At 45.4% G+C, this 21,229-nt stretch overlaps 1 protein-coding gene across 8 annotated transcripts in view; it reads right to left on the bottom strand.

The window, feature by feature from the left end:
• Window positions 1-21,229, bottom strand: part of TIAM1 (TIAM Rac1 associated GEF 1) — a 438,421-nt gene that overhangs the window by 208,655 nt on the left and 208,537 nt on the right. For 2 of the 8 annotated variants that reach the window (XM_049858600.1, XM_049858604.1), the window contains exon 1: window positions 16,775-16,914. The exons of 5 other annotated variants lie outside the window; for them this stretch is intronic. The gene's annotated coding sequence lies outside the window, so the exon portion shown is untranslated. Of the gene's footprint in view, window positions 1-3,297; window positions 3,370-16,774; window positions 16,915-21,229 lie in introns of those variants that run through there. One more of the 8 variants, XM_049858603.1, reaches the window with a different exon arrangement.

Raw genomic sequence — 21,229 nt, 5'->3', positions numbered from 1 at the left:
ATCTGCATACAAAACCAAAAAGATGAAAGACAACCAACCTGCCTCACCAGTGGAATCTACCACTCTTTCTCTTGGCACCATGAGACTCCATATACTCCACGCTAAGCCCATGAACTGGAAAGAAAGAAGCCCTCTGAAGTGACAATACTGAAAATCTACAGGCCAGCCCAGGCAATCTGGGCTACCTCCCCACTCCCTGCAGATGGCATGATAATGCACTTCCCAGCAGGTAATGCTGGGGAGGCATTTAAGATGCTAGATGAAAGGCATCCGTGAAATGCAAGATGCTTGTTATACAGCATAGGGCCCCAGGGGCTCTCCCAGGTCCTCTGCAGTGGTGATTATAGCCACTGCCCTCCATCCCTTCCCTAACTCCCTGTGATGGGAGGTTTAATTAATGTGCACTTGGGGTTTGAAGCTCCCCAAAGGAAAAGGTGCCAGATGTGAAAGTTGTTATTATTTTGTCCTAAGTCCACTGGTTAACAAACCTCTGTGGACACACTGACCACATGCCACTTTCAATGGGCTAACCAGGGTCAACAGTCAAAACATTCAGGTTTGGATTTTTGAAAGGCTCAGAGATCTGCCAGATGTGTCAGGCCATGATTTTGAAAGAGCCCTCATGGCACAGCAGTTAAGCACTTGGCTGCTAACCGAAAGGTCAGTGGTTCAAACCCACTAGTTGCTCCACAGGAGAAAGATGTGGCAGTCTGCTACGGTAAAGATACACAGCCTTGGAAACCCTCTGGAGCAGTTCTACTCTGTCCTATAGGGTCACTATGAGTCGGAATCAACTCGACAGCGAAGGGTTTGGTTTCAGTCAGAAGGTAAAACGTGACAAATGGTTCACTTTTTTCAGCATTAAACGTTCCTGCTAACTAGCATGAACCAAAAAGAGATCGTTCAGTGTAAAGGGGCATCAGATCTGATTACAGGTACCACAAAGGCCCCAAGGAGCAAAACATAGCAGAATAAGTGTTCTAAAATTCAGGTGTTTGACTAAAGCAAAATGGCTGGCTTGGGTCCAAGTTCAGACTCCATGTTGTTTCTCTTTTCTTCTTAGCAACTGTTAACCTTGAACAGACTTAATCTTGCAACTAAGAAAATGTTTTTTTCTGCGGTTAAACTACGGATGTGGAAACAATGTTTCTAAAGGGAGGGTCTTGATGCAAGCCCTTCATCAGAATCTCCTGCACAAGCAGCTCTTGGAGGGTGTTTGCTAAGGATACTATTTTTGCAGAATGTTCTGAGAAAGGAATGTTACCACCCCTAAGCTCCCCCTTTACCCACAAACTTCAGCAATTATCTAAGGTAACCAATCCAAGAAGCCCACAATACACTTTGAACCAATCACTATTGATTCCCTGCTTTGAGTTATCCTGCCTTCTGCCTCCTTACATTGCTGAGCACCAATCAGAAATTTTGCATTGCTAATTCCTGATTTAAGCACATAAATATGTCTTCGTAACTCACCACCTCGCAGCATTCTAGTGACGCTTTGTGAGCTAAAAGTTTTTCCGGGTTCAAACTGTATTGAACCTTCAATAAATCTCTTTGCTTTGCAGTGGGTTTTAGTGGGTAGTTTGTACTCTTGGACACAGCCAGATGCAGGGAGGAAGATTTTCCTGCTTTGCAGGTAAATGAGACACTGGGCTGCAGAGAACCCTAAATGACCAGCAAGCATTTTTCAGGAACTCTTGAACTCATTATAAAATTCATTTGCTAACTACCCTTGCATTATGGAAGTGCCCTTTCTCAGACTCGACTCAACGGCAAGGGGTTTGGTTTTTAGTGGTTTTAGTCTTTACAGAAGCAGATCGCTAGGCCTCTCTTTCACAGCACTGCTGGGTGGGTTCCATCAACCAACTCTTACATTGATAGCCAAGCACGAACTGTTTGTGACACCCAGGGACCTTGAGTATGACATAAAGCAGGAGCTAAAAAAATGATCGACTGATGAATGCCTTTCAAACATTCAACCAATACTATTCTGACAAATTGTAAAACAAAAATTCCAACATAGGACACAAATATAGGAATGAATTAGGAAAATAAGCATCCCTTCCACCAGTTAGGTATCAAAATCCACATACTAATTACAAAACAAACAAGCAACAACAATGAAAACACAAAAATGCAGACACTGAAGTCAGACACCTATCTCCTGGGAAACGGGAGTCGGCCCCATCAAAACACAGACTGTCAGGTCCAAACTGCTCAGAAGGACCACCAGCTACTATCATACTCATGTGGAGGGGGAAAGTTGGTGTCCAATAGCCCTAAAAAAAAAAAAAAAAAAATTTTTTTTTTTAAGGTGCTTTAAAACATGATATACCAAAAGAAGAAGACATTGATGATTCCGTGGTAAAATTCTTGCCTTCCATGCAGAAGACATGGGTTCGATTCCTGGCCAGTGCACCAGTGGAGGCTTGCGTGTTACTATGATGCTGAACAGATTAGAGTGGAGCTTCCAGACTAAGATGGGTTAGGGAGAAAGGCTTGGCACTTTAATTCTGACCTTATGGCTCACAACTGGTCCGATTTTACAACCAGTCACGGGGATGGCACAGGACCAGGCAGCGTTTTGTTCTGTTGTGCTTGCAATCACCATGAGCCGGGATCGACTCAACAGCAGCTAACACCAACAACATTCCAAAAGAAACCATTTTTCAAAAATCTCTCAAATCAAAACACATGCCTGGTATGAAAGACCCTCCAGTACCCTACTACTCAGGACTGAGAACCCCCGATTGCACCAAATTAGCTTTAAAATAGAAAACACATTCCAAGGGCATTTTAGAAGGCCTTCCCTATGAATCGGAATCCACTCGACGGCACTGGCTTTTGGCCTTCCTTCCATTTTACAACACTTTCTTTCCTACTCAAGGCTGACATTCTGCAGGTGAATTTCCCACATCCTGTGTTGACCGCACCAGAAGTATCCCGGGGCATTCTCGCTCATTCCCATTTGTAAGTCAGAAAGGGGAGGTGAGGAAGAGCCACGTAGATAAGCAGACAGGGTCACAGACTGAGGTCCTCACCTGTGGGACTTCGTTCTGGCTTCAATTAGCAAAATAAGAGGTAGGCTTCTGAGTCCCTGCTCCAGAGAACAGGGAGACATTTAACATTCAGATCTGCTTTTTGCTTGCTTTTAACTGTACAGTCCCCCCTACCAAAAATGTAACCTGAGTATAATGCATCCAATCACAGAGGAAAAACAAATTATCTACTCCCATGTTCCTTTCATCCTGCTCGCAACAAATCGGTATATTTTCCCATTTTCTTTAATTTCCTTACTGTTGAAAATTACTTCCAGATGTACTCTTGTTCTTTGGTTCTCGTTTTCATTCTACACGAAACCTCCTACTCCTGGAGAACAAAAGAAGAAGAGGAGGAGAGAGAAGAAGAAGAAGAAGGAGGGAGAGAGGGAGAGAGGGAGGGAGGGAGAGAGGGAGGGAGGGAAGGAGGGAAAGAGGGAAGGAGGGAAAGAGAGAGGGAGGGAGGGAGGGAAGGAGTTATGATAACATACTTTAGATATGGCACAAAAATATAAAATCCGGCCACAATAGCTGAGTTTAAAACATGTTTAAATAAATAATACAGTAATATCAAGCTGAAGTTGAGTTTTGGTATGCTAATACCCATATTAGAAGCTTTGCTTATTTTAGAGAGAGAGAGAGACTCCAGTATATCAGAAGGATACTGAGAATACAATTTGCCTTCCTGAGCAACTGTCTCATCTAAGGTCAAAGTGTTAAGGAAGAACCCAGCCCAAGGCTCTCTCCACTTCGTATTTTATTTTGAAGGACTAGCTGACAAATAATTATAATAATTTTGCTTAATAGTAAGTGACTGAATTTACCTTAACTGCCCTCACTCACCTTCTTTAAAAACAAAAAGGCCCCCCTACCAAAAGAGAAAAGTCACCAGCTGACTATACCCCAGCAGGGGACAATTCCTAGCCGTCCTTAACGCCTTCAACACTGACACCAAAACCACTCAGAGAAAACTTTGAAGCCTCTACCAAGGCACTGAGTAATAAAACTCCTACTCATACTCACGCTGTTAATAGGATAATTAAGATCACCCTTCAATGACCTAAAAAAGGGGCTGCTGGTCAGATCTTTCCCTTACTAAAGGGCCCATCAATCACCCCCATAAACTCCATTCCTCTAAACATTGAGAAACATGAAGCAGAAATACTAGCGGTCCTCGTTGGTTATTTGCCTCTGGCGTTTCTAAATAAATAAACATTGTAAATGCAATGACTGTCCCACCAACACAGCAAAAACAGATGGACGGCAGAGGCTAGGGGTTCTAGGGGACCCAGCCAGCTCACCGTAGAAGGGAGGAGTAGTTAGGAGCACAGGCTGCCAGTGTCCACCTGGATCCCGCTGAGTACTAACTGCGTCACCTTTACTTCTCTCTGCCTCAGTTTCCTCATGTGTAAAACCATTGGACTGTTAGGAAGATTAGAGCTGTTAATACATGTTGAACATTTAAAACTGGACCAGGCAGAGAGTAAACTCTCAAAGAACAGCAGAAATTAATAATATTATGGGTAGTCACGTTCCCATCTTTAGCCCTCACCACTGAATGGCTGATGTCCTGGCTCTTCAAATTCAGGAAATTCTAGTTTGCGTTCTTCATTTGGTCCCTTTATTTCCCTGCCATGATCTTTTCTTCCCAACTACGCCGTAATCTCCTAGAGAACAAGAGCTCAATGGATCTTCCAGGGCCACCAACACAGAACAATACCGACAGCTACCCAATAAAAAGAACTGGTGGCTGGTACAAACAGTGAGCATGCTCAGCTGCTAACCAAAAGGTTGGTGATTCACGTCCACCCAGGGGTGCCTCGGAAGAAAGGCCTGGTGATCTACTTGTGGGGGGGGAATCAAGCACGCGCGCACACACACACGGGGTCACCAAGAGTTAAAATCAACTCAACAGCAACTGGTTACCAACAAAAGGAGTTGTTGAAAGAATAAATAAATGTGTTTGCCCCACCCCCAACAATCAGAGTGAAGCCCAGGAATAACTAGATGTCACTATGTGAACGTGAATACCTTACCTTAATTTGGCTTGTTGGGACTTCCGTAAATACGTGAGAAAAATAAACAGCAACAGTTATTACCAAGAGGCTAGAATAGGAAAAGCTTTCCATCGGCCCTGTGGCTTTCAGCTTTTCCACTCTGATTGCACTTCACACTTGGTTTGCATGCGGGGGGCTTCTAATTACCTCCAGTGTCCCCATGAAAGCTGCAACCATGAAAACCATGTGATGTCCACATCCTCTGAACTCCTGACCTTTCATGCAGGAGGGAGTCTGCTGCCCCACCCCTTCCCTGACTGGGTGCTGCTCTTTTTTCACTTACTTCCTTCCCACTTTCTGTCCAAGTCTTCAGTCCATATTACCCAGCCTGATGTCCTGACCAGCAAACAGTCCCACTGATAAGGTACCTACTGCTATATCTAGACTGTCCCGGGGTTGGTGGTGCAAGGGGTTTGTGATCGGCTGCTAAACTATGAAGATTGGCGGCTTGAACCCACCCAGCAGCACCTCAGAAGAAAGACCTGGCAATCTGCTTCTGTGAAGATTAAAAAGAAAACCCTATGGAGCAGTTCTACTCTGTAACACACAGGGTCACCCTGAGTCAGAATCAACTTGACAGCAAAGGGTTTAGGTCCTTTTCTTTTTTGGTTCACCTGAGCAGCCATCAAAGATAAGCCAGCCTCTGGAAAGAATATTTTTCTAACTCTGAATGTAACTACCTGCATTTCCATCACTCCCTTCTCCACCACCCCCAAGGTTCATTCCTGTTCCCATAATAAAACTGAACTCCACCAAGCTGGTGCCCAGAGAAAAGGCTGTGCTTTGAGCACGCTGGCTTCTTCCCAAGCTAAATACACTATGCAAACCTGATTCCATGACGGGCCCTGCCTGCAGCCAGGGTGCCCGGCTTTTCCGGAGCTAAGCCTTTGTTTACCCACTGTCAAGAGGGTATTTCCCTGTCAGGGGCTCCTCCCGTGGAGACTGGCCACAACCACTCCTACCCCCCACCCAGGTAACCAAATGTGACATCAAAGGAGCCACCACCTCCCCCCCGCCCGCCCCCCCCCCCGCCATCTGTCCCTGCCTCACTGTGTTTATGCAATGTGGGCAGGAAAAGGCTCTAGCGCATCCTACTGCCTCAGACCCAGGGCACCAAGATCCTTCTCTGCCCGGCCCTGGAACACAACAGTGAAAGAAAGTCCTCAGTCTAGCTGGAGGGGCTCCTTCTTAAACAGACCTCTTGTTGGTGTTAGTAATTGCCCTCTATCCAATTCCAACTCATGGCAACCCCAGGTGTGCAGAGTAGGACTCTGCTCCACAGGGTTTTCAAGGCTGTGAGCTTTCAAAAGAAGATCACCAGGCCTTACTTCCAAGGTACCTCTGAGTGAGTCTGAACTGCCAACCTTTGTCTTTAGTTAGTAGTTGCTTAATCATTTGCGCCACCCAGGGACTCCCAAAAAGAAGGCTAAAACCATTTAACTTTCCTGAGAACATTCAGAAACTGGCCTTGATATAGTTTACCTATGGATTAACTTCTAAAAATAAAGTCAGAGCCTCAATTTTTCAGTTTCTCAAATATTACACTCTCCCTCCAAAAAGTTCCACCTAAACATGGTATTTTCAGGCAATGTTCAACAAACTGACAACAGTGAGATGCTAAGATGATTTTTGGTTTACGTAGAAAAGGTATGGGGTGTGTGTGTGTGTGTGGTATGGATTACCCAATAAGCCATGTACAAAGGTACACATGGGCTTACTGGTGCTTATTTACAATTCTGCAGTGCACAATTTCACAGATTAGTAAGTAAACACAATTAAGCCCATGCATACCCTGCTTACTGTAGGCCTGAACATACCTTCCTTACTGGTTAATCTGCCCCTGATACAGACCATGGGTGACCCCAAGGATCTCAGTGATCATAGATGTCTAGAAAAAATATGAACATTAGCTATCTATCATCATCTAAACCAATAACCAGTTGCCACTGAGTCGATTCCGACTCCTGGCAACTCCATGTGTATCAGAATAGAACTGTGCTTCATACAGCTTTCAATGGTTGATTTTCTGGAAGCAGACTGCCAGGCCTTTCTTCCGAGGCACCTCTGGGTGAACTAGAACCTCCAACGTCTTGATGAGTAGCCAAGCATATTAACCATTTGCACCACCCAGAGACCCATCTAAACATTTCCATTTATATCCAGAACTAAAGGTCAAGACCTAATGGAAATGGTCATGGACTTGGAAGTCAGATAAAATGTGGTTCAAATCCAACATCACCACTTCCAAACAGTGTGATTTTAGTCAAATCACTGGGGTTTCATCAATGTGAGGTAGAAGCATGCACATCAGAGACTCCCTGTGAGGTTCGATCACATACTCTAGGAGAACACACTCAGCAGAACGCTAGGCCCACAGCAGGTGCTCAGTGTACGTTACCCTCCCTTCCTCTGCACCCTTGCTCACAGCACAGTCCTGTTTCCATACCCTACAATGGAGGCACACCAGGAGCCAAAGGGTGTCCAAGTCGTCAAAAACAAAGGGGTTACTGTGGACCCTTAGACCGACCCTCAGCTAAAACTCAACTTGCCGGCCCTGGCGACAGAAGAGAGAGATCTTTGTGATCTTTCAAAGATTAGCAATTTCTGGGGAGAAAAAAGATGCTTGACATGTTTCACCTACCGTTTGCATGAAAATTATTAAACCACATCCCAAGTGTTAGAAGAGAACCAGCATTATTCATCAGATAAATTTGCTCAAGTTCCCTCTAGGGGCAAGATGGGGGAGCCATTGTGCTTGGAGCCAAGAGACGATACATCCAGTCTATGATTCAATGTGAACAGCTGCAGCGTAAAAAACGCACACACGGGAGCACACACACAGAAAAAATCGGCTTACAATTGAGATTGGTCCCTCGCTTTTTTTAGTTCTGTTCTTTAACCCTGTTATTTCCCGTCATTCGTAGAACTCACAAACATCCTTGGCATTTCTCTGCACAGCTCTGACCAGATTTCAATTCATCCAGAAAGAACCACTAACCACTTCCTAGGTGGTCCAGGGTATAATCACAGCCCTCAAGGATTTACAATCACGTTGGGGATAGAGAGGGACAGAGGATTGAATAAGAAGACAAAAACCAACATCTTGAGAAATAATATGTAATGATTTTGAAAAATCAGCCACTGAAAACCCTACAGAGCACTGTTCCTCTCTTACCCACGTGGGATTGCCGGCAGTCTGAATCAAGCAACCGCAACCAGTTACTGGTTGTTCAAAGTAGGACCCAGCCCTGTGGGCAGCCACTGCCACAAAGAGAGGCCGATGCAACTGGGTCCAGTGAGAACGCACACAGTGGGGGAGCTAACATGGGCCCAAGTCAGAGGGTACCCCAGGGGGTGGGCCAGAGAGCCAGCAGCTCTTGTCTTTATTATTATCGAGGGGGGAATATGTTGGTGATGGTGGTGGTGGTGGTGGAACAGTCGCAGCGCAGAACTTGCTCCGCAGGGTTTTCTAGGCTGTCATCACCTTTCAGAAATGGATCGTCAAGCCTATCTTCTGAGGCGCCTGGGCTACTAGTCACGTACTTAACCATCTGTACCACCCAGGGACTCCTGAGCGGGAATACTGGGGAGTGAAAAGCCCAGAGCCCAGCGATGACAATAGGATGTAATGTAAGTACAGAAAGAGAGGGCTCTGCAAGCCACTGCAGACTTGCAGAGCAGGGCGTGGCTAGGCAGCCTCTGGAATCAGACAGAGGAGCAACAGGTAAGACAGGAGAAACAAGTCCCAGCAGGAACTGCACAGGAGGGCCTGGAATGCAAGGTGGGAAACCAGAAACTGCAGGAATCAGCCACCATGCCTAAGGAAAACCCATTGCCATTGAGTGGATTTGACTTGCAGAGACTACAGGACAGAGGAGAACTGCCCCACAGTAGAACTGTCTGAGGAAGTCTGGAATTCCATCGCTCCATCAGTCAGTAGTCTAGTATTTTGCTCAAATTCCGGACCATCCAGCGTATTACTAATACCTGACAAATGGTAACTGACGCATTATTACGTCAATGGTAGAGTTTTAACCTCCCAAGCAGGAAACCCAGGTTCAGTTCATGGCCAAGGCACCTCATGCACAACCACCACCCCTCGGCCAGTGGAGGCCTGTGTGTTGCTAGGATGCCAAACCAGTTTCGCTGGAGATTCTAGACTAAGATAGACTAGGAAGAAAGGCCTGGTGATCTATTTCCAAATATCGGTGTACAAAATCCCTACAGATCACAACAGTCTGATCATGGGGATGGCACGTGAGCAGGCAGCATTTAGTTCCACTGTGCATGGGGTCACCATGAGTCGGGGGTGACTTGACAGCAGCTAAAAACAACATGTCACCTACTAACAAGGTTTGGGTTTGATCACAGGAGGGAGGCGAACTCAAGAAGAACACCCATATAAAACAAACAACACATGGCAGGAACATGCTTCTTAGTTCAATCAAGTATACGAGACCAAAAGGGCAACACCTGCCCAAAAGCAAAGACAGAAGGGGGTAGGAAACCTGGACCAATGCACACAGGGAACCTGGGGTGGAAAGGAAAAGGGGGGAGAGGGTGCTGTCACATTGTGGGGATTGCAACCAATGTCATGAAACAATTTGTGTGTATAAATTTTTGAATAAGAAACTAACTTGAGCTATAAACTTTCAACTAAAATACAATTTAAAAAAACCAACCAAACATACTGCCGTCAAGTCAATTCTGACTCATAGCAACCCTATAGGACAGAGTAGAACTGCCCCATAGAGTTTCCAAGGAGTGCCTGGCGGATTTGAACTGCCGACCTCTTGGTTAGCAGCCGTAGCACTTAACCACTATGCTACCAGGGTTAAATTTAAAAGTAAAAAAAAAGAAAGGAGAGAATATCCATAATATTCATGTAGCTATAAAGTCCCTTTTGGTCTAAATCAATCCACTCTCATAAAGTAAATGGAGCAAGTGTCACATTTTAGGGGCAGATGTCACTGTCCCCACTTCACAGAAGGGGACACTGTATATGCGCACACAGGCTTGGTGCTGGACTCGCCACTTTGGAACCTGGAGCCACACCCAGGAGCAGGAAGGCGGCCCTGCAGCCGGTTTTTTCTCTCTGAGCTCTCTCTGAGCGATGGTGAACGTGGTGCAGGTGCCACGTGGTTCCTTCAGCACGGAGCTCTGTGAAGGCCTCCAGCCTGCCTACAGCACGGAGGCCCGTGGGAAGTACTGCACTTCGCAGTCTACACGAAGGCTCAGCCTCTCGTTAGGAGTAGTACCATGATCTCAAGACTAACAATCTTGAAACATGCACAAACAGGAATTCAAACCCAGTCCAAATCAACTGCTTCTTCCCCTGCCCGCTATTCATATAAAGCCAGTTACGGAGGAGGCCAAGAGAACTCTGGAAGGAAATGGTGGGAAAACTGACCCTATGGAGTCTCCACAACGCTACAGTCTAAGAATCAATGACTCATGCTAAGAGGGACCATCAGCTGTGGCTCACAGGGGGCAGAGGTGCTCACACATGTCCCTAACAAGTGTGCACCCCCCCACCATTCATCAAGCCCATGACAATGGCTGGTATGTAGTAACAAGAATGAGACCTAAGCAGAAGGTTCCCAAGAAACCAATTTCAAAACCTTAGATTGTGAGTAGTGAGAATCAGCAACCCTTCTTTTGTGCCAAACCAATAGTCACAAATCATGAACTCCCCATTATCCCGGAATGGGCCGGACCTGGGCAGAGATTACAAAACAAACGAGAATTCTCAACATTTAAGTCCATTCCCCAGTCTTCTGCAAATGCTACACTTACCCCTTTCACACAGAATAGGCTTTCTCAGATCTCCACAAGTGCCACGCACAAGGGCTGCTCACATCCTAGCTCAGAGACTAGCAATCAAAGTGCCACACCCCACGGTGCCAACCCTCCTCCTCCTCCTGGCTTTCAGTTTGAGAAAGGTGGGCCTCAGTCGACGCTGGCTCTATCTATAACAGCAGATACAGGAAAACAATGTGTTTGGTACTCTTTTTTTTTTTTTTTTTTTTTGTATGCCCTAGTGGTTGAAGGAACACCAATTGAGACCTTTCAACAAACGGATACAACACTAGAAGTGCTCACTTGTCTATTGCAAGAAATTTGGAAGACAGCTGCCTGGTCAACCGACTGGAAGACAGCCATATTCTTGCCCATTCCAAAAAAAAGGTGATCCAACAGAATATGGAAATTATTGAACAATTACCATTAATATCACACTAAGTAACACTTTGCTGAAGATAAATCAAAAGCGGCTGCAGCAGTACATTGATAGAGAACTGCCAGAAATTCAAGCTGGATTTAGAAGACAAGGTGAAACGAGAGATATCATCGCTGAGGTCAGATGGATCCTGGCTGAAAGCGGGGAACACCAGAAAGATGTTTACCTGTGTTTTATTGACTATGTAAAGGCATTCGACTGTGTGGATCGTAACAAATTATGGATAACATTGCAAAGAATAGGAATTCCAGAACAATTAATTGTGCCCATGTGGAGCCTCTATATAGACCAAGACCAAGGGATATTCCTTCAAACAGAGCAAGGAGTACTGTATGGTTTAAAATCAGGAAAGGTGTGTGTCAGCGTTGTATCTTTTCATCATATTTATTCAATCTGTATGTATATTTATCATATTTGTTCAATCTGTATGCTGAACAAATAATCCAAGAAATGGTTCTACCTGGAAAAGAACAGGTTATCAGGATTGGAGAAAGACTTATCAACAATCTGCATTACGCACATGACACAACCTTGCTTGTTGAAAGCAAAGAGGTCTTTAAGCACCTCCTGATGAAGATCAAAGACTATACAGCCTTCAGTATGGATTATACCTCAACATAAAGAAAACAAAAATCCTCACAATTGGACCAATAAGCAACGTCATGATAAAGGAAGAAAAGACTGAAGTTGTCAAGGATTTCTTTTTACTTGGATCCATGATCAATGCCCATGGAAGCAGCCATCAAGAAATCAAACAACACATTGCACTGGACAAATCTATCACAGGAGATCTCTTTAAAGTGTTCAAAAGCAAAGATGTCACTTTGAGGACTAAGGTGCACCTGACCCAAGCCATGGTATTTTCAATCATTTCATGTGCATGCGAAAGCTGGACAGTGAATAAGGAGGACCAAAGAAGAATTGATGCTTTTGAATTACGGTGTTGACGAAGAATACTGGATATACCGTGGACTGCCAGAAGAACGAACAAATCTGTCTTAGAAGAAGTATACCCAGAATGTTCCTCAGAAGTAATGATGGCCAAGACTTCATCTCACATACTTTGGTCATGTTATCAGGAGGGACCAGTCCCTGGAGAAGAACATCATGCTTGATAAAGTAGAGGGTCAGTGAAAAAGAGGAGGACCCTCAACAAGATGGATTGACACAGTGGCTGCAACAATGGGCTCAAACATAACCAGCAATCATGAGGACGAAGCAGGACCGCGCAGTGTTTCATTCTGTTGTACACAGAGTCCCTATGAGTTGGAACCAACTCGACGGCACCTAACAACAACTAACAAAAACGGAAGTTGAAAGCTCAACCTAGAAACATTAAATAACACTGTAAATACTCAATTGCTAACAGCAATTAGTATCTTAATAAATCCAGAAGACGTACCAGGCTGTTATTTGACTACAGCACCAGTGCCAGGTGCCGTCATGTGAATTTCATCTCATGACCACCCAATGTGCATCAGAGTAGAGCTGTGCTCCGTTGAGTTTTCGATGGCTGATTTTTCAGAATTAGACAACTAGCCCTCTCCTCCTAGTCTGTCTTAGTCTGGAAGTTCCGCTGAAAACTGTTCAGCATCACAGCAACATACAAGCCTTCGCTAACAGATGGGTGGTGGCTGCGCATGGGGTGAATTGGTGGAGAATCGAACCTGGATCTCCCACATGGAAGGTGAAAAGTCTACCACTGAGCCACCACCAGTGACTTCCCCCAAAATTTGTAGCAATTCCAACATCTGGAAAAACTATCTCAGAAAATGCAATAGCGATACAGAAATGACATGGTAACTGTCAACATCTTTCTTCAAATTCAATTCTTCACTACCTAAATTTAATGTTGCCTTCACAGAAGCAGCCCCACTAACTTCCATCCCAGCCTCTCACGAGTTTTGGGCTTCACATTTCATTTCTGCCTGACGGTTAGTAAACAAAATAAGAACGGGGCAGTGAGGCCCTCAAGAAGATGAGATGAACTGAGAGAAAAAAAAAACTCAGGAAGGTCAGATAAAAACTGGAGGGGAGAAATATGCAGCCAGTTTAGTGGCAATCAACTGGGATAAGAAGATGAAAATATGGAAAGTCATCCAGGCAACCGCACTTGCCCAGAGTGAAGAGAAAACAAACCCAGAGACAAAGGAGGAAAGTGGGTCTTGCTCTATTCTACTGCAAAAACCACTCACATTCTGGAAGGAAGGCACTGAGATGGGTCGGAGGGAAAACCACCCGATGTACTAGCTTTATGAAGTGACTCCTTTGTGCCAAACCAGGATGTTCACACTGTAACTGCCACCAAGCCAAACCTAACCCACTGCCGTTGAGTCGATTCCGACTCATAGTGACCCTACAGGACAGAGCAGAACTGCCCTGTAGGGCTTCCAAGGGAGTAAATCTTTACTGAAGCAGACTGTCACATCTTTCTCCTGATGAGCAGCCATTGACCTTTCAGTTAGCGGCCAAGCATGTTACCCATTGTGCCACCAGGGCTCCTTCTGAATTGTCACAATGGGTCCAAAATGCCATTTTCATTATTTTCAGCTCACACAGCTGGGGAAAATGTAAGCTCAGAGAGGGCACATAACTCTTCCGAGGCCACACAGCTAAAAGTGGCAGAGCAGGAATTCAAATCCAAGTATTTCTAACAGCAAAATTCTTGCTCCTATCCTGAGACACATACTCAGAAAGAGGAAATTCTGAGAAAACTTTAAGGTACCAGGCCTCATGCATTAAATATCAACACAATGAAATGTTCTTCCTCAGTCATTACAGCAAATTTGCTCTGCCTTAGTAGAAAGTAAATCTGTATTGTCAAAAGGCTTGAAAACACCTACAATTTACCAAATTACCACTAAGTCTTATGCACGATTCCAGTCAGATGTTTCCAAAACAATTTCACAGGGCGTGCCCCAGTGAAGATACAAAACCCACCTTGGAACAATTGATGCAATGTGTTTGATTCTCGGGAAGACAGAGTGTGGTACGTTTTGATAAAAGCGAAAAGCATTTTCTGTGTCAGCGACACATAGAAATACGTAAGGCCCTCCTCCGTGCCGCCAAGAGACTTCGCCTATTTTTAAAGCTTTTAAAACCTTACTGACAGAGTTCCACAGGGCAGAGCTTTAAAAATGCATGTAAACTCAAGAGGCAGTGTTTGTTTATGCTTCCATTAAAATGCAAACAGCTGGAGCCAAACCAGGTAATTTACTGGAGGAGGAAAAAGGCCCTAGGAAAAATGAATGATAGAGTAATTAAAACTTTCCCTCACACCTGCGTGGTCATAGAGGGGAATTAACCCCAATTCCAAGTATCTGCAGGATGATGTCCTCTAACTTTCCTATGTGACAATGTCAGCAAGCCTCTACGCAGTGAGTAAGGTATTCCTCTTTCCCTAGCTAAGGATTATTGTTCCCTAAAACGCAGGGAGCAAGGGTCCATTAGTCAGCCCCCTGCCCCCTGCACAATCACGAGCTCCGGTTCCCCTGTTTTTCAGGTGGAGTGAGTTGCTGGGGGTTCTTTAGAGGCTGGTGGGCCCACACACCCTGTCTGACTCACACCTGCTGTGTCCCTCCTGGGGTCCTTGACAAGCCATAACCGGGGCCCTAGCAGGCACCACAGAGCTGGATGGAACAGCCTACGGCTCTTTCCCGAGACTTGTCTGATTTGGATTACAAGTCATTTCCTTTTTCTTCTGGATCTTGAACTTCAGGGAAGCCAGGATTCAAAGCAAACTGAATAAAGTCTGGCCACAGCAGCCTGTCCCCAAAAACAAGGTGTGCTGAGAAAATCAGGCCACCCTGCTCTGGCGGGAGGGAAGTGATACAATCAGCTGCTAACCTCCTCCCAGTCACACCACCCCAAACCTGGGAGAAAGGCTGTTGTAAAACGAGAATTTGGATGGCTGTAAATGCAGTAAGTCCCCGAGGGTGCAAATCGTAAAGCGCTCAGCTAGTAGCCAAAAAGTTGGTGGTTCAAACCCACCAAGGGACACACCTGGGGAAGGCCTGAGGGTCCGCTTCTGAAAAGTCACAGCCTTGAAAACATTATAGAGCACACCCAGTTCTCGGACACACACAGAGTGGCCATGAATTGGAAATGACAGCAAAGATCTGCCCCAGAGGGTTTCCAGGGCTGTAATTTTTACAGAAGCTGACTGTCACATCTTTCTCCCAAGGAGCAGCTGGTAGATTCAAACCCCGACCTTTCCGTTAGCAGGTGAGAGCTTTAACCAATACGCCACCAGGGCTCCCTTTACAACAACCCAAGAGCCACACAATTCACCTTTGTTTCATGCCCTAAAAGTGAGGCAATTCTCTGAAAATTTTTATGATGACCTAAAAAAAAAAAATTCTGACGGGTGTGCATTGCTAAACTACTGTTCAGATATTCAGATATGAAACAGAAAAATAGGTAACGATTAAGCCAAAAGCCTCAATCTGACTTCCAGGCAGGCAGCGAAAAGACCCACTTCTCAAATGAAAGTCCCTTTGTCGTTAGGTGCGAGCCTGCTGGGCTCACAGCGGCCCCAAGTAGAACAGAACTAAACACTGCTCTGTCCTGCACCGTCCTCAAGCTAGACGTATGGGCTCAAATTAAAACCTAAGGAGAGTTTGCCAGAAACACTATCTTTGGCCAGGTTTATCCTCTGTTGGGGCACATTGAGTGTCCTCTGTCATGATCCCACCCTAGTACCACCCTCTACCCAAGCTCCCTTCCCCCTGCCCCACGCAAAATTGACTTAGGCAATCAAATCTGAAGAAGGTAAAGCAGCTGCCACAGAGGACTGACATTTTCACACAAGTTCCAGACAAACAAGAAACACCTCCACAGCCAGGAGCCTGAGCTCAGCTAATTTAATCAGACACAAAATTAATGAGACTTCCGATGCCTTGCTCCAGGACTCCGATCAGGTGCCTGTCAGCTCCACAGTTTCGGAATACCCCTGGGGAACCTTTTAAAGACAAGTCACAGGGCTCCTTTTCAACCACCCAGCCCTGTAAGTACTAAATGCACAGCGAGACAGCCAGAAGTGGTCGCATCTTTGGTGGCACCCCCGGGGGGGTAGGGGGTGTAGGTCGTATCCCATAAGATCCTCCCATCCCATAGGATTCTGGGTTACAGAAAGTAAAGACGAGATGGGAAGTCCTTTCAAAGCCCAAACCCCTTTCCCCTGGATCCAGAACAAACATCGGGGCGCGCAGGACGCAGCAGGAAAAGGGACTGCACCCGGGGCGCAGCGTAGAGACGCCACTGGCTATTTCTGGCTAATTCTGGGCCGGGGCTCCGAATCGTACAGGTCCTCCCTGCTCCAGGCGACCTCGGGGCTCTCAATGAGCCGCTCCTGGTCCAGAGCCACGATTGCCCGCTCCCCTCGCCTCCCAACACAAAGAAGTCAGCCAATATAGAGAATCGGTTTTAAAATCCCAGCTCACCACTGCTCGGGAGGCGCACATGTCTCTCTGTCTTGCTCACATCACTCAAACTTCCAGTAACAGAAATGAGGAAGCCACGAGCAGCCTTCCCTGGCTTCTGGCAGAGTGGGCGTAACTTGTGAAGTTTCGTGCTAAGAGGAATCTGGTCATTTGGGTGTGCTGTAGGGAGTTTGTGGCTGTTCCCCGCCCACCATCCCCTCCCCTCCTCCTCTCCACCTCCTTCTCTAATTTAACTCTCCCCGTTTGTATTAGCAAAGCCAAGAACTCGGGGCAGGCTGTCATTGAGAGTCCCCCATTCAGGGGGGAATTTTCTCCTAACACTTTTACACATAAACGCCCTTCCCCTGATGAAAACATAAGTTCCTGCCAAAAGGTTTTTTGACACCACATAGCAAGAAAGCAGTGTCCTCTTCAAACCAAACCAAACAGTTGCCATTGCTTCAATTCCGACTCATAGCAACCCTGTCCGCCAGAGAAGAACTGCCCCATAGGGTTTCCAAGGAGCAGCTGGTGGGTTTGAACTGCCAACCTTTTGGTTAGCAGCTGAACACGCTTAACCACTGTGCCACCAGGGCTCCAATGTGCTCTTACAGGATTTAAAAAGTTAAAAATCCTAAATAATTGCCCCCTCTCCCCCCCCCCCAAAAAAAGAGGCAGGAAGATGGGGAGTTTAGCAAGCAAAGACCTATTTCCTAGGCATCTATTACAAAAAAGTGAAGGGCAGAAAAACAAAAGCCAAACTCTCAGCAGCCTATCATTTCTTTAAAACTTATCTCAAAATATTTCGGATATACAAAAATATATTTTAAAATAATATACTGAATACCCAAGTGCCCACCATTCACCTAAAAAATAAAAATACCAACAGAGTTGAAGCTACCTGTTAACCCCTCCATAGAGAACACCCCTGATCACACCCCCTGGAAGTCCCTGGGTAGTACCAACAGTTAATGTGCTCAGCTACTAACCAAAAGGTTAGAAGTTCAAGCCTCCCTCCCAGGTGCCATTTAAAACTCTATGGAGCACGGTCTACTCTGACACACATGGGGTTGTCATCAGTCAGCGTTGACTCCATGCCAACTGGTTTTCCTCCTAAAAATAACACTGAGGTAAATTTGATTTCCCATGAGCAATTTTCATTTCACAGTTTCAAAAAACTCTAAAGGAAACATGCTAACTTAAATAGAAAGCAACCAAGTGTGCATTGCTCTGCTGAGCTTGACTGTGGCTCCCAAACAGAAGGTTCATTAAACAAAACTTAAGATGACCAACATGTTAAATGAAGCCTCAGGTGGCTGGTTAAAGGAATGAAAGAAATCACAATATCAGAAAAGAGCAGGCCCGGAATGACAAGTGAGAGGTTGTATCTGGAATGGTGTGGTTGCATTCGTGGGTGATATTGATAGATTAATTGAACATTATCATTTTACAAGGTAACAGCTGTGGCAAGCCAAGGATACTGACCCACACTTCAAGGGGCTTTCCCCAAAGCCATGGGCTACAAAAATAGAAACGCTGCATCCATTAAAGGGGTCATAATTACTCAAATTCCAGCCAGAGTTGCAGCCTGGGAGCAATTCTCAGAATAGAGGAACTTTGAGGACGGTAAGAAGCAACATGGTGGAAACCATGATACATTCAAAATTGACTCAACGTGTGTGTGTGTGTGTGTGTGTGTGTGTGTGTGTGTAAACCAAAGCAGTCACGGTCAAGCTGATTCAGACTCATGGCGACCCCAGATGTGTCAGAGTAGACCTGCTTTCAATGGCTCCTTTTTTGGAAGTAGCCTGCCACCCTTTCTCCCAAAGTGCCTCTGGGTGAACTCAAACCCACAACTTTTCAGTTAGCAGCTGAGCACATTCACTGATTGTACCACCCAGTGACTCGTGTGTGTGTGTGTGTGTCTGCATGTATGTGTTTGTGTGTGTGTCTGTGTACAGAAGCAGATTTCGGGTCCATCTTTGTATTTATCCCTAGTGCCTTGCATAAAGGCTAGCATTAGTAGAAATTCAGAAGAATCTGATAAAGGAATAAGCAAATAAACAAAAGGTACCCATGAAGAGAAGGCATACAAAGACACATAAAGAAGCAGAACAGACAGGAGGAAGTGTTAGGACAGAGGAAGGCTCTGAGCAGGAGCCGATTTTGCCCCCAAGGAACATCCGGCCATGCCTGGAGACTTTATGGGTTGTCGCTACTCGGGGATGCTACTAGCATCAGTGGGGAGAGGTCAGGGATGCTGCTAAACATCCTACAAAGCACATAACCACCCCCCACAAGGCACTATCCAGCCCCAAATGCCAACGGTACTTACTGCAGGTGAGAAACCTGGGATAGAGGTTTCACCAACAACTGCCACCCACTCATTCCATATGTCATCATCACCATGATGCGGAGACCCTATGGGAACTTAAAGTAGAGCATAATATTTCCACTTGTTGAATGCATCTTCTATCGTGCAGCCTCTGGAGGCTGAGACCCATCTGTGTGGCTCAGGAGAAAGCGAATGCTAGCCTCAGACGCAGGGAAGCACGGAAGGATTTGGAGTGCAGCCTTGGGGTCCACACACGAACTACGCATCTGTTGTGTTTGGATGCAAATAACCAAGGAGGGGGTTTGAAGAAGCTGATGTAAAGCCAGGAGATCTGCTTTAGAGCTGTATCAGCACAGTCCCAGGGGGAAGGTAAGATGTGAAAAAAACACACCAAGGCAGGCTTATTGCGGCCACATCAGTGATTTCTCCAGATAATCGTTAGTAGAAATGTTGCTTAGAACAGGAAGGGTGTTTAATCTCATTACAGCTTATCAAAAAGAAAGTTACAAGTCACTTATGGGAAAAAGAATACAAGCACTCTGAAGTCCATCCGTCAGAAAGAGGGACTAATATACTCCTTTTTACAGGTGTCCTGTGCTCGTCATTGTCTAAGAAGTATTTCTTTTAGCCCTGGAATGCCATATATGTTCCTTTTCCTGCTTCTGATAAAATTTAACTTCTGCTTGGAGGTAGAAGACAGTCTCTGCTCCCCACCACCCCCCGCCCCCGCCTCAGTGTTACGTTACTGAAAAGAGGGGCAGGGACCAAAGGGTTTGCTCATCTTGAATCTCCCAGAAGCCTAACATATGGCACCAAAACTGTTGCCATCAACATCAATTCCAACTCACAATGACCCTATAGGACATATTAGAACTAACCCACAGGGTTTTCAAGGAGCAGCTGGTGGACTCGAACTGCCAACCTTTTGGTTAGCAGCCATAGCTCTTAACCACTGCGCCACCAGGGCTCAAACGCATGTTGGATTGAACTGAATCACTCCTCACCAACTTCTAATCTCTTAGGCCTCAGGATAAAAGTTTCCTATAATTACTTCAAGGAGCCCTGGTGGTGCAACGGTTAAGCGCTTGTCTGCAAACCAAAAGGTCAGCAGTTCAAACTCACCAGCTGCTCTGTGGGAGAAAGATGTGGCCTTCGGCTTCTGTAAAGATTTACAGCCTTGGAAATCCTATTTGGACTTATCTGTGGATGTACAGTTTCCTGCATCAAAGAAATGTACTCAGAAGTGAAAGCAGAGTGGACTTTTGTTTTTAACAATTCCCCAAGAGGAGAATAAACCTGGGGACAAAGATACAAGTTACAACAATAATCACCCATTACCTCACCTGAAAAGCTTTATGTAAAAATATTTTGAAAATGATAAACTATGAAACTCTCAGAAGGTTTTCTGCTGTTAATGGATATTCAGGCAAGGGCTAGTTCAGCAGATATAAGATGATCGTATACATAACTAATACATACATGTTGGGAAACAACACTAGCTTTGTGGAGAAAAGGTCTCAGAGGGTTAATCTCTTTTTTTCCCTTCATCAGGTGAATTTACACTCAGAAATGAAGAACTATGGAGAGTTTAAAATAAGCTTATTTTCCCCAAAAGATTTTAACTCTATTTTTAATCTTGTTTTTATTAGATCTACAATTGCTGACTTTTAAGATTCCCTTTAAATTGTGTCCTCAAGGACGAGCAAGCACTTCTTAAGCTATTAACTTCTGGATTTCCGTTCAAGGGTCTCTAGAATCCACTTGATTAGGAATTTAGGTAGCTTATGGAAACCCTGGCGGTGTAGTGCTTAAGAGTTTGGCTGCTTACCAAAAGGTCGGCAGTTCAAATCCACCAGGTGCTCCTTGGAAACCGTGTGAGGGCTGTTCTACTCTGTCCTATTTGGGGTCACTATGAGTCGGAATCGACTTCACAGCAGCGGGTTCATATAAGGGGGGTGCTCCTGAGAGACGGGCAATATGCTCAGCTGCTAACTGGAAGGTTGGAGGTTTGAGTCCACCCAGAGGCATCTGGGAAGAAAGGCCTGGCAATCTACTTGCTCTAAGTTATTCAACTGGTTGTTGGTGATGCCTGGACTTGAACCAGGTCTTCTTACTTCTTGTTGTTGCTTCTCCTATCTATA

Source organism: Elephas maximus, chromosome 18 (assembly GCF_024166365.1).
Source record: "Elephas maximus indicus isolate mEleMax1 chromosome 18, mEleMax1 primary haplotype, whole genome shotgun sequence".
NCBI classification, from domain to species: Eukaryota; Metazoa; Chordata; class Mammalia; order Proboscidea; family Elephantidae; genus Elephas; species Elephas maximus.
Note: the sequence above shows the minus strand (reverse complement) of the source record. Positions and strands in the feature narration are given on the sequence as shown.